This window comes from Cheilinus undulatus, linkage group 2 (genome assembly GCF_018320785.1).
Source record: "Cheilinus undulatus linkage group 2, ASM1832078v1, whole genome shotgun sequence".
NCBI classification, from domain to species: domain Eukaryota; kingdom Metazoa; phylum Chordata; class Actinopteri; order Labriformes; family Labridae; genus Cheilinus; species Cheilinus undulatus.
Genome location: NC_054866.1, coordinates 17854620 through 17868451, shown reverse-complemented (window position 1 = coordinate 17868451; position 13832 = coordinate 17854620).

Here is a 13832-nt window from a genome sequence, read left to right as displayed (position 1 = left end):
GTGTAAAGCCCTTTTCACACCACCGTGCGGCAACTCGCCGCCTCCAGTCATTTTAATGAGCGACGGGTGGCAGACAGGAAGCGGTTTTAACCGCGGCGGTAGGACCCAGAAGCGGTTGCCGCCCACATGAACGTGCACAGATTTTGCCCTGTCACTCGGAGTTCGGCGTGTTGAACTCTCTGGCAGCAGCCGCCTGGCAGCAGCTAATCACTTCGAAGGAGGGAGAGAACCCAGAAAAAGCAGTCTTCGTGGGTCCAAGCAAACAATGGAGGAGCTCATAATGTTGGTGTATCCTGAATATCCTGAGTTCTACAACATGGATCTACCTTCATATATAAGACAACTAGAAGAAAAATGGTGGAACCAACTGCTGGAACATATTCCCTAGGGGGAATTATTTTGATGACGGAACCAAATTTTTCCCCTAGTTTTATAGTACATTATACATGTTGATATACAGAGATTGTGAGGTACTCTACCGTGTTTTTGGGGAGGGGTGTGTGATGGACTTGTGGGTGGGCTCTGCTGTGACGTTCACTGAAGCACCTCTACGTCATTGCTGCCTTGTACTGCGGTGGCAGCAGCCACTTTAAAAAACGCCAGGAATTTCAGGGGACTCCTCCGGCAGGGAGGCGGTTTTCAGGGTAGTTACCGTGCGGCGGTGTGAAAAGGGCTTAAGAAGCCTGTTGATGGTTATAGGAAGCGATTGGTTTCAGTTATTTTTTTCCGAGGTTGTGCAACCAAATATTGAGTTAAGGGTGCCAATAATTTTGTCTGGCCCATTTTTTGAGTTTTGTGTAAAATTATGTCAATTTTGTCTTTTTTCTTTGGATTTTTTGTGTTGTTCCAATGCACATAAAGGCAATAAACACATGTATACCAAAAACATTTGTTGATTGCAACCATTTCTGGGAGAAATTATGTATTTTATAGAAAAATTCCAGGGGTGCCAATATTTTCATACATGACTGTTGCTGCTAAAAATATCGACCTATTTCACATGTGTATTTTGGCCATTATCAGCTATACATTTTTGTCATATTTGGCTGTAAATATCGCCTGATCCTGACTGTACACATCTGCCTTTATCAGCTGTAAATAGTAACTGTATGCCCAAGTTAGTTTGTGGAGTTTTAGCCAAGACGAGCATCAGCCAAAGTATTTGTTTTTGTTCATCTTAAACTTAAAGTGTGTTATAAGGACTGAAGTTTCACATCCAAACCATTTTAATATAATATTGGCTAAAATAAATCTGTAATAAATTGACATATTGGACATTAAAAAAAACAATATTATGCATCACTGAAGATACAGTGGCACATGCTGAAATGGGTGTTTTGCATTAATGAATATGGTGTGCCTTGAGATTTTGGCTTGATCCTCGTTGTGTCTTGGACAAAAAAATTTTGAAAACCACTGACTTATTCGTTCATTCATAGGGGGTTTTACCAAAAGTAAACAGTTGTCTAGGGCAGTGGTTCACAACCTTTTGAGTCCCGACCCCCAATTTAACATGCACTGGTGTCTGTGACCCCCCAAAGCCCCCCGCCCATCCATCTCGGTGTGAATGGATAAAGAGCTGTCCGCGGTGCTGAAACAAAAAACGGTGCAGGTATAAATGTACTTTGAGTTCTTATTCCACTCCCTTTATTGGTTGTCAATAAAACTCTGGCTCTAATTTCCCTCAGTGGAGAAATCAAAGATAGTGGAAACACAACTAAGTGAAAATCGTCAACAATTGTGAAAGAGAAAATATTTTGGAGAGAGAGAACAGCAGCAGCTTTGTCTCTGGGGACGAGCCTCCTCTAAAGATATTGAGGGATATTTCTGTATGAATAACATGTACAATAAATCTCTATAGATACTTGTTTTGTCATGACATTCTGTCTAAATTCATAACTTCTAATATTTTAAAGTCCTTTTTGTCACTTACATGCCCAACCAATACAGCATACTATCTGTGTCTGATTTACAAATCAAGCACTTAAGCTCACACTTAAGCTATCAGTTTCTTATTGAGACACAGGTCTTGCCCAAAGGCACAATAACATCTTATTTTTGGAAAATGGCTTCTGGATTTATTAAAAACATATAGCAGCATCACAATAACTCTTTAACGTGACCAACAGACAACAGTGGTCGCTACATCACATCATTATGCTGGTAGTAGAGCCAGTTAACATGTAAAAAAATAACACAAACTTTATGTTTCTTTTTCATTAAAAAAAAACAACATGAAAACACACTGCAGTAATTCCGTGTTGTGTTTGGTCGTGCATGAAAAGCTATATTTCAAAAAGTCGGGCTGATTTTTACAGAGCCTGGAAGCTCTGATACCAGCCGGTGTCGGCCCTGGTGCTTACGTTTCTCAGATGGGGGAGCTGCTGTTAGGCGTTCTGGTGACTGACCTTGAGAACCCTGCTGCTGCTGCTGACCCAAGTCTGAGCTGGAACACTTCATCTGTGAAGCCATCGCTCCATTTTTCATCATCAGGTAGCTAGGAAACTTACTGCAGCTTCAGCTAAAGCCACAACGTGCAAGATTTTTTCTTTGTTTCTTTTTCCTGCTGTGTGTCACTGAACAGAATCTCATGCACACAGTTCAGATCATACAAACTCAGTTGATACAATGAATTTTGGACAAATAATGAAGCAGAAAACAAATAAAACCACTCCCTGACTGAAATTATGTAATTTAATATTCATTATGTGCATTTATATTTTTCCAAAATGTTTTGGCGACCTCCAGAAATCATCTCGCGACCCCCACTGTGATTGGGACCCCAAGGTTGAGAAAGGCTGGTCTAGGGTATCATGTCTAAAAGCTTCAAGATATAGTCATTAAAAGTGCATCAAATAACAATGTATAAGTCTTAAGGGGGAAAAGATTTTATGAAGACAACAAAATGTAAACCCAAATTCAAAAATAGCAGGAATGCTGTGTAAATCAGTAAAACAACAAAGTGGTTTGCATACTTTTCAACCCATAATCAAATTTAATTGATAAATGTTATTGTAATGCACACCCAGCCGCCACATATGCTGATGTAGACAGCTGTTATGATCAGATGTTTCGTGTGTTAAAGGAGCAACCCCCAGCATCTGAAGATGAGATAATACAATCATCTCTGTCACCTGTTAATTATAATAACTGTGATAAGTCTATTTATCTCTCTGAAGGAGGAGTGTGTGTATAACCCTAACCAGTTGCTGTATCGATGATATGAAATATACTGATTAATTCTGTTATTTTGTTGAGCTTTGTAAGATCTGCTGTTTTTTGAGGAATAGTGATGCAGGTGGAGGTCATGCACCTGAAATCAGTATGTTGTGATGGTTGACTGTTGTTGCTTGTCATTATAGGAGTTATTTTTGGTGTACTTAAGCTGTCACTGTACTGTTATGGAGTTTTGTACGTTTGTAAAAAGAAAACACTAAATATTGATTATTGGGCCTTTTTTTTGTGCATTCTGGCAGTATTTGGACAAGTTTTGGGCTGGAAACTATCAGCTGTATCTGGCAACACTGCCTACGACATCAACAGTTGCTATGGGGAATAATCCTGACCCCCTTACTGCTACAACAATATAAAATCACCCAGCAGTTCATCTCAGTACAGTCTGTTGTTAGCTGATTTCACTGCATTTATTAACAGTTAACAGCCAGTTACATGCTGGGATTTTGTTCATTGTGAGGTAAATTACCCACATCTATCAGCCAATGAATACGGGTCATTAAAGGTATCATAACAGAGAGATTTGTGCCTTGGTGTTCCTGCTTCACGCAGCGCACCCGCCTCTATCAGAGCACGGACAACGGTGTGTCAGTTTCAAAATAAATGCAAATTATAGTCCAGTGTGACTTGTATATGTTTTTTCCTCTTCATGACACACTTTTTGACTGATGCGACTTATACTCCGGAGCGACTTATAGTCGAGAAAATACAGTAATATTAAAACAAACCAAGTCTTGAAATGTTTGCCTGTTGTAAATAATAGGGAAAAAAAGCTTTCATGATATTCTAATTTTTTTTTAGATCCATTTGTTATCTAAATGGTATCTAAAAGATACAATAAAATGAGCTCGTTTTATCATGAAGAGTTTCTTTAAATGTTTGCAGCACACTTGGTTTTAAAATAAAGCTAAGGCTACAGTCTTTGTTGGCTCAACATCCAAAAACAACAAACCAAAGACATCGAGCTCTCTACTCGCCACCACTTGACTCCCAACATATCCCCACCTGAGCTCTTTACACCAAACACTCATACACTGTGGAAATCTTAGTCTGGTATGTCCTCGCTGACAGCTCATCGCTGGCTCTTGAACCACCTCTGTGGCTTACTGTTTGTCCCTAATCTTCAACATTTTGGTAGAAGTGTGGATTTCAATAAAGGCTTTTCAAACAACAGAATTCATTCTCTGACTCAAGAGGGGCCCTGTATAGCCCAGAGGTGGAAGTTGCTCTTTTGAACATCTAAATCCCTGTGCAGCGTTTGACTTTTCTTTGTTATTCACTGGTGGATGTTCCTTCCCTGTGTTTCTGTGTGTGCCATCTCTCTGGAAAGGCTCCAGCTGACCATGCAGAGGGAGCTTTAAGCTGTAAAAGATCATCTCATTGAGATCAACAAGCTCCAGTTAATTGAACTTTAATATGATATCTTTGTAGGGGCTCATGGTAAACATATCGTTTTGATAAAGAATTCATCAGGCAGAGACGGGGAGCCAGACTTAATGAACTCCTCCCTGGATTTGGAGATGAGAGACATGAAACAAACAGCCTGCTCTCAGACCGAACGTCTGCTGCCCTCTCCTGCCTGAACACACACACATCAGGTCCACACACCTCCAACAGGGCTGCTGTGCCAAAGTGCCTCCTGTTTACCTACAATTACGTTTTCAATGACGTCAAACAGTCATTGCAGAGATGTTTGCTCTGAAAGGCCTTACTTTTGTAAGGCAAAAGCTATTAAGTTCTTTATTGACGTAGGTAAATAGATTTCTGTCATTGTATACAGATTACAATTGCACATACCAGGCTGACACCTTTGAGTCGTTGGTTGGTTGATGAGCTCTCATCCAAACAAATCAAACAATCATGGGCAGAGGGGGTGTGGAGAGAGAAACAGGAACCCACAGCAGAGGGAATGACAGAGGATCAATCCAGGGAGAGAGAGAAAAACAAACACAGCAGTAACATAGAATGTTATTTTCTGATTATTTTGCAGCAGTTACATTGGGTGTAAGTAACTTACGGCCGTTTTGGACTGTGTGCATGAGAGGCACATCTTAGCCGTGACACAGCTGGATTTTCATTTTGCTTGCATGTTAGCAAGTCACAGCTTTCAGACTGCTGTAGGAGCACTGTATCTCACGCATGGAGAATCCAGAGAACAGAGGTCTCGCCTAGTTTTTCCATGCGCTGCTTGCAGTTCTTGGCCAAATTTGACAGGAAAATGAGTGATAGAGAGCGATATTTACCTTGCTGTAGCAAATATTGACACCAACAGCAGTATAATATTGTAAGATGAGATTTATTTTTGGCTAAGTTTTATTTTATGAAGTTTTTCTTATTACCATGTAAGGTAATTAATAGCAATTGATGTAAGGGTTAATTTGAATTATATTCATTGTGTGAGCTTAAAACTACATGTAAAAGGGTACTAGTTTATATGGTACACTTTCCCTTTAAGGTTGCTCCTGGTAACAGCTAGCAGAGTGATACAGCTTTAAGACGTGTAATGATGAGAAGTGGCTGTTCCGGTGGACAAGAGAGAAAAGGTTTGTTATGCTAAGCAAAAGGAGCCATTAAAGTGTTCAAGAAGAAATACAGAAGTTGTCCCCGTGCTCTTTGCTAACCCACAGCCTCAAGACACAGTAACTTGCAAAGTTACAACTCCTACAATATGTTTGCAATCTAGTTCTTGATGACCCTGATGAAGGCGAGTTTAAAAAAAGTGTCTATGTTTTTCTTTAAGCTTCTACTATAACTTACAATTTCTGTTTCCACATCAGTACAACGTGTCACAGGAAAGAAAAATTCAGTAGTGCAGTTCGTACTTTCTAAAGTAAAAGCCAAACTTGGAAAAAACTCCCTCTGTTTGTACAGAATGCTTTTTTTCAGTTCTTCCTGCCAAAGTTCCTCTATTTTCTGAATCAAGTCACCTTTAGTGAGGTTTACTGAGGTAAAACTTTTGTACAACTGCAGGGCTTTGGCAGCAGGGAGATGCGGCCAACATGTAGTACATACAGCATATGCCAGGTATGAAAGCTGTCACAGTGTGCTAGAGCAAACATACACGGCATACAAATGATTAAATTAATTTGCATATTGTGAGTCGTGTTTACCCAAATAGTTAGAGTGACCTATTATACTTTTTCAAATGATTAACCATGAGAAATTTTATAATAAATAATAGTCTTTATCCTCAATTACATATCTCCAATAAAAGGTTGTGAACTAAAGTCAGCTGGTGTGAGTCATGAAGTACTGTTCTCAAAGTGCTTTGCAGCATGTTAGCATCTCATTAGGTAAGCTAGGGAGCCATATCTGCAGTGTGGTGTTCTTGTAACATAAATGAGGATGACAACAACAGAAAATGCCACTAACTATGCACTGCTAAACTGTCAAGAGGAGGAGTGAGGAACATCTGATTAAATTAACCATTTAAACTTTAAGCATTTAAATTTGAAAGTGGTATTGGTGAGCACAGAAGTCCCATAACAATGCATCTCTCAGGTTCAAATTGGGTAATTGTCAATATGACAAGAATGGATCAATTCTTCTGTTACTGAGATACATCACTGAAACAGGCAAGAGCATTGAACGCTGTGTCAAATTTTAGGAACTGTCCGATGGCAGTGCCGAGTCATTTTATGACCTTCTGATAAATGTGCTCATGAAGGACCTTGCTCTTAATGTTACTGACATGAGGTGGCAAGCATACATTATGATGGAGCAAGAGCGATGTCAGGACAGAGTCTAGGAGAGCTGTTACAAAGCATTTTATGCACACTGCTGTGCACACAAACTCCACCTAATGCGTATGGATGCTGTGTATTGTTTGTGGAGTGCTAAAGTGTTTTTCGGGGCACTAGAAACCTTTGACTGCTTTTTAAACTCAAGTCTACCGAGGTTTAAAATCCGAGAGGAGGAACAGGAGACTATGACCTGGCAAGCCAGATGGATTTGTTTCACACATTCATCTGGTAAACCACTAACAGACAGCGTTTGGGAAAGGGCAGAGGCTTTGAAAAAAAAAAAACTTAGAGGGTGATTGGATTAACATTCTGTCTGTCACATCTTTACGGGCCAATCAGAGCAACAAAACATGTGACGTAGCTGCTGCCAAGGAGTAATCTCTATAGAAAACTGCATAACGCAAACCATGGCAACTATAGACATGTCAGTACGTGACTTTTGTTGTTTTTGAAAAGAAAACAACTCAATGCTGTTCTTTTTTTTTCTTTTAACAAAGAAATGTCATCAAGTTCTGATAAACTGGCGCTTTAGCAGCATCCACCCTAATGTCTTCCGCCATATCTGCACAGGCCTCTTGTTGCTCCTTGCTGATGTCGCAGCCTTGTTGGTGCCTGAAAGTACTGCCCCTCATTGCTGATTGGTCCTGTCACTTTCTAACTGGGCCCAAACAGTTCAGACATGAGCTTTTAAAGATGAATTCACCAGTGAGAAACACGGAAACGGGTGTATCCATCTCCTTTGCAAGGTTAGGAAGAAAGTGGACATTCAGAAACTCTATATACTTTGCCGAGGTCATTTTCACACGTCAAAGGATCCTAAAGGGGCCTACCAGCTCTCTCCCCATGATTCTGGCCCGAAACATGACTCCGCCCCCTCCTTGCTGATGTCGCAGCCTTGTTGGGGCATGGTGGCCATCCACCAACCATCCACTACTCCTCCATGTAGACCATCCAGGGTTGCATGGCACTCATTAGTAAACAAGACTGTTTGAAAATGAGTCTTCATGTATTTCTGGGCCCAGTGCAACCGTTCCTGCTTGTCAGCATTGATTAGATGTGGCCTAATAGTAGGTTTATGCAAGACTGCAAGCCTCTGGAGGATCCTACACCTTGAAGTTCATGGGACTCCAGAGGCACCAGCAGCTTCAAATACCTGTTTGCTGCTTTTTAATGGCATTTTAGCATCTGCTCTCTTAATCCGATGAACTTGTCTGGCAAAAACTTTCCTCATTATGTCTTTATCTGCACAAACCCATCTGTGCTCTGAATCAGCCATAAATTTCTTCACAGTACAATGATCATGCTTAAGTTTTGGTGAAATATCAAATCTTTTCATACCTTGTCCAAGGCATTGCATTCTTTGACGCTTTTCAGTAGCAGAGAGATCTTTTTTCTTTTCCATATTGCTGAAACCTGTGGCCTGCTTAATAATGTGGAGCAGGCTTCTTCAGTGGTTTTCCTTTAATTGGGCTCACCTGGCAAACTAATTATCACAGGTGTCTGAGATTGATTTCAGTGATCCAAAGAGCCCTGAGACACAATACCATCTATGAATTTCATTGAAAAACAGAAAATAAATGTTTTTGACCCTAAAATCCAATTTTCATAATAATTTGGGACGCACTGTATAACTCTTTTTTTTTTTAACTTGCTTTAAATTGTTGTTGTCCACAGAAATTCTCTCCATTACATATTTGAGCAAAGCGGTGGCCTTCAGCTGGCAAAGAGGCGCCAGGCACTCAGTCCAGAGGAACTTAAGAGGACGGCACAGGAGGTGAGTGCATTGCATCTAATAGAAATCAGTCATTTAGCATTTTGATCATGGTACAATCAGGGACATAAACTGCAGAAGTGCAAATGTTTAAAGAGGGGGTATTATATTTTTCCGATTTTTAAAACATAAATATAAAGTCACAATGTTAGGTGTCCATACTCCATGTATGCAAATTTTCAAACCGCAAGATAAACGTGTGCGGCAGTAATCTTGGAATTAGCGTGTAATCTTATGAAAACGGTTCCTTGAAAATCTCTATGAGATTCTCCAGAGACGAGATTTTGATGGAGCAAACTGATGAGGTCATCGCAATAGGCTCCCCTGACTGGTTCGTGGTTCGTCTTTGCTGCCAGCAAAGCAGAACAGATCGCCCCCACAAGGCCTTTTAGCCATTTAGCCATTTAGCAACACAGTAATTAAACACTTACTAAACAGATACGTCCTGCTCTATCCTTTGCTGCCACTGGTTTTCTTCCCCCTCTCTCTCCAAACTATCAGGGTCAGACTCCAGGTCTGACACGTACAGACATATATCAAAATTCGTCATTGAGTTCTGTCACCGGCCAGCCTCCAGAAAATCGGCCAATCGGAGGAAAGCAGGTCCATGGAGTGGGGGGGGTTTAAGAGACAGCAGCGTAAACAAAGTGTTTCAGACGGAAGTTAAAATAAGGGTTTTTCAGGACGCCAGTGTGAGAAACATGAGGAGTTTTGTGAGCTGTAAACCATGTGAAGCTGCTACGTGGGTATCAGCGAGATGGTGTAAAGCCTTGAAAAAAGGCATAATACCCCAACTTTTACAACCTTAGTCTTTTATTTTCTTTACTTAAAACTAAGTAAGAATATCAAAGATGTACAGATCAATTACTCTGTCGAGTGTAATGGTGTTATTTATTTTAAGTAATTAAATAGGAAAATGAGTTATGGAGAGGCCTTACATGGATCCTCACCTTGTAAAAAAAAGTGAATTTCAAACCAATATCAATATTACAGCAGGCTGGAATAGCCAATTGTGCACACAATATTTTTCGTACTTCAATACTTACCGAGTTGAGGAGGACTGGAACTAACAGATGTTGTTTCAGTAGAAACAAGATGAAATCAGACAAGATGAAAAGTAAAATGAAAATTGAAAAACTTAAATTGAATTTTATTTATGAGTCAAAAAATGCACACATATTTTGAAAATGAAAAAGCATTTGTAATTGCCTTTGAATTTTTCAAATTAGACTTTTCATTTTAATTTTGAGCACTATGTGCTTCCATACTTTTAAACTCTAGAAAGAATTAAAACTTTTCTTAGAAACACCATGATCCAGGAAAGACAGTGCTTTGACCCTGCTGTCAATGGAGAAGACTGGTGACAGAGATGACTGACTTTAACCTGAAAGTTATAGAGAACTTTGTAGGACAGAAGGAAAAATGTATGTTTAAGTACTGTCACTGGCCAATGAGTAGACAGCATTACAAAGCTGTGTTGTGTTTCTTCTTTCTGTCTGCTTAACTTTGTTCCGTTTCTTGTTTGTGTTTTAAAAACACTCCTTATTTAACATGAGACAGGCCAAACACCCTGCTAAGGTTTAGCACCAGCCACCACTGGTAGTAACACACCTTAGTCAGATAATTGGTGTCATGTTTCTGCTTTGACCTACCATGTGTCTAATGGGTGTTCCCGAAGTGCTTTATTTGTGTAAATAATTCTGATATTTGCTTTTGAAATTTTGCCCAAGCATTGCCCTACAGAAATGACTGATAAGTAAGCATACACATAGGACCAATTTACATAACACCCTCTGATGTGGAACTTGGCAGCTTACAACCATCTCTTTCCTGAAGCAGATCATCCGTGTAAACACTCAGGTCCTGTTAAACTGTGCCATTGTCTAACATGGCAAGCTGAAAAACAAGAACCACCAAAATGCTCTGACATCACACTAATCTTAAAAATCAAGAATTTTATTAAAGGATTACATTTTCAGCCCTGGAGTTTCACAGCTCAGACTAGCCCACCAGTTCACAACCATTAATAGAGATGTATTTAATGGGATCTAGTATGTTTATTGCAGTACTATTGTGAAAATTATTGAAAAAAAAAAAACAAAAATATAACTTTTGGATAACTAGTTTTGTCATATGTAGTTGTTCACATACTAGGACAACAGCTCACCTTGACCTTGTGTGTTACTGACATTAACTGGGCATGCTACTGAGCCCTGCTACAGCACTGACACAAACCCGAGCATTAAAGTAGTGTGACAATGATGACTTTCTCATAGTTATGACAATCTGATTACTGTTAAGAAATAACAGGTTTTCAGGTATCACTAGTCTTAAGTAGGCTGGTTTTACAAGACTTCCCTCTTTATGAATGTGTTTCATTGTTTTTATTATCTTTAATCCAGGCCAGTCTCATTTATACAGCACGGCATCGTTACTTGTTTTTTCCCCCCTACAATTTTCAAATATAGTAGTGTAGACTGTACTCTTTATAAACAACTAATAAATCCTTCCTGCCCACATGGTTTGTGCTTGGCCGTGATGGTGACTCTTCCTCACTCTCAGCAGTAAACTGGATGAGGGGCTGCAGGTATCCTGAAATGCCAGGCAAAGGATTCAAAGGCAGACACACTCAAAAAGTTCAAGTCCGTTTAATACAATCAAGGTTCGGTAAACAGGAGATCAATCACACGGGCAGAGGTATCCACATCAGTAGGCAGTAACATGAGGAATCTAATAACAAACTGGGTCTAAATCACAGGGAATCTATCAGAAAATAAGGCTCAAAAGTAATGCACACAAGGAAACAAGACGATCTCGCACAGAGGACAGGGGGTGAATGAACTAAACACACAGGGAGGACGACAATCAGCCGGGGATCACCAGGTGCAGCCACTCAGACAATCAACACAGGTGAGACACATGAGGATGATCAGGACGTGGGAAAACAGGTAGGGATGGGCAGGAAGGAGTGATCTGGAAAAGAGAGACAAGGTAAGTAACCAAAATAAAAATGATGTCCCTCCCAGGAACCCAGAAACATTCTTCGGGGCAATAACCTTCCCAGTCAATCAGATACTGAAGACCCTGAACTCTTCTCCTAGCAGTGAGCAGTTTCTTGACTGTATAGACTCTTTCTCCATCGATGAACCGGGGGGGGAGGAGGGGGTTTGGAGGCGGGAACCAGAGGACTAGTCTTGGCGGGTTTGAGTTGAGCGACATGGAAGGCTGGGTGGACTGTCATAGTCCTGGGGAGCTTGAGTCCAGCAGTGACAGGATTAATAATTTTGGAAATAGGGAATGGGCCAACGAACCTGGGAGCAAGCTTCTTGGAGTCCGAGCGAAGGGGCAGGTTCTTAGTGGAGAGCCAAACTTTGTCACCATTGCGATATCTGGGGGCCTCGGACATTTTTGCAATTTGCGGCTGCTTTGTATTCGGCAGAAGAGCAAAGAAGGGCTTGTCTGGCTCGCTCCCAGGTCCGGCGACAGCATCGAACCAAGGTCCAGGCAGAGGGACCAGTGACTTCTTTATCTAAAGCAGGGAGAGGGGGTTGATTGCCGTACACACACTGAAATGGAGACATGCCAATAGATGAATTAACAAGGGAGTTATGAGCATATTCTACCCACACAAGTTGACTGGACCATGAGGATGGGTTCTGCAAGGCGAGGATGCAGAGGCCAGTCTCCATTTCCTGGTTCATTCATTCAGTCTGTCCGTTAGATTGAGGGTGATAACAAGACAAGAGGCTGACGCTGGCACCAATAAGAGAACAGAACTCCTTCAAAAACCTTGAGATGAAATGGGGACCCCGGTCTGACACCACATCCCTAGGAAAGCCATGTAAACAGAACACATGGGACAACATGGCCTCTGCCGTTTCTTTGGCTGAGGGTAACTTGGTTAGGAGAATAAAGTGTGCCATTTTAGAGAATCTATCCACCACCATAGGTATGGTGGTGTACCTTCTGAGATAGGAAGTCCAGTGACAAAGCCCATAGATATGTCGGACCAGGGCCTCTTAGGGATCGGTAGTGGCTGGAGCAGTGGATGCTGATGAGAAGACTTGTTAGAAGCACAGGTGGGACAGGCTGAGACGTAGTCAGAGGCTTCTCTTTCCATAGCGGGCCACCAGAAACATTCTCTTAGGAGTGCCAGGGTGCGATTTACTCCAGGGTGGCAGGAGAAACAGGAAGAGTGAGCCCAGTGAATCACCTGCGAATGGAGCTCAGGGACAACAGACAGACAGCCAGCTGGGCAGTTTTCAGGGGGGGTTAATGTTACGAATTGCTTCCTGGACTTTTTTCTCGATCTCCCAAACAATATTGACTACAAAACAGGTGGGAGGAAGGATTAGATCAGGTTCAGGCTTAGGTTCAGAGTTATTGTTATTGTTATCTAGACAGGACATCAGGCTTCATATTCTTATTTCCAGGGTGATAAGACAGAGTGAAATCGAAGCGATTAAAGAATGAGGCCCACCTGGCTTGTCTGGAATTCAGTCTTTTAGCAGTCTGTAGATATTCCAAGTTCTTGTGATCCGTCCAAACCAAGAACGGCTGGGGAGCCCCCTCCAGCCAATGGCGCCACTCCTCCAGTGCCACCTTCAGAGCGAGCAGCTCCTGGTTACCCACATCATAGTTTCGCTCCACCTGGGAGAGTTTGTGTGACAGGAAGGCACAGGGATGAAGGCAGTTATCTTTGGGGGAACGTTGGGACAAAACGGCTCCTATACCAACATCAGAAGCATCCACCTCGACAACAAACTGGTTATTAGAGTCTGGTTGGATTAAGACAGGAGCAGATGTGAAACACCTTTTCAACTTAACAAAAGCTGCACTGGCAGCAGAGTCCCAAACAAAAGGCTTCTTGGATAAGGTTAGGTCATGAAGAGGTGAAGCTACAATACTGAAGTTTCTAATAAACGTCCTGTAAGAGTTAGCAAAACCCAGAAATCTCTGCAGGTCCTTGCGGGAGGAAGGAATAGGCCAATCTTTAATGGCACTAACCTTTTTTGGGTCCATTTTAATTTCTCCTTCAGAAATGATGAAGCCCAGGAAAGTTACTGAAGGGCGGTGAAACTCAC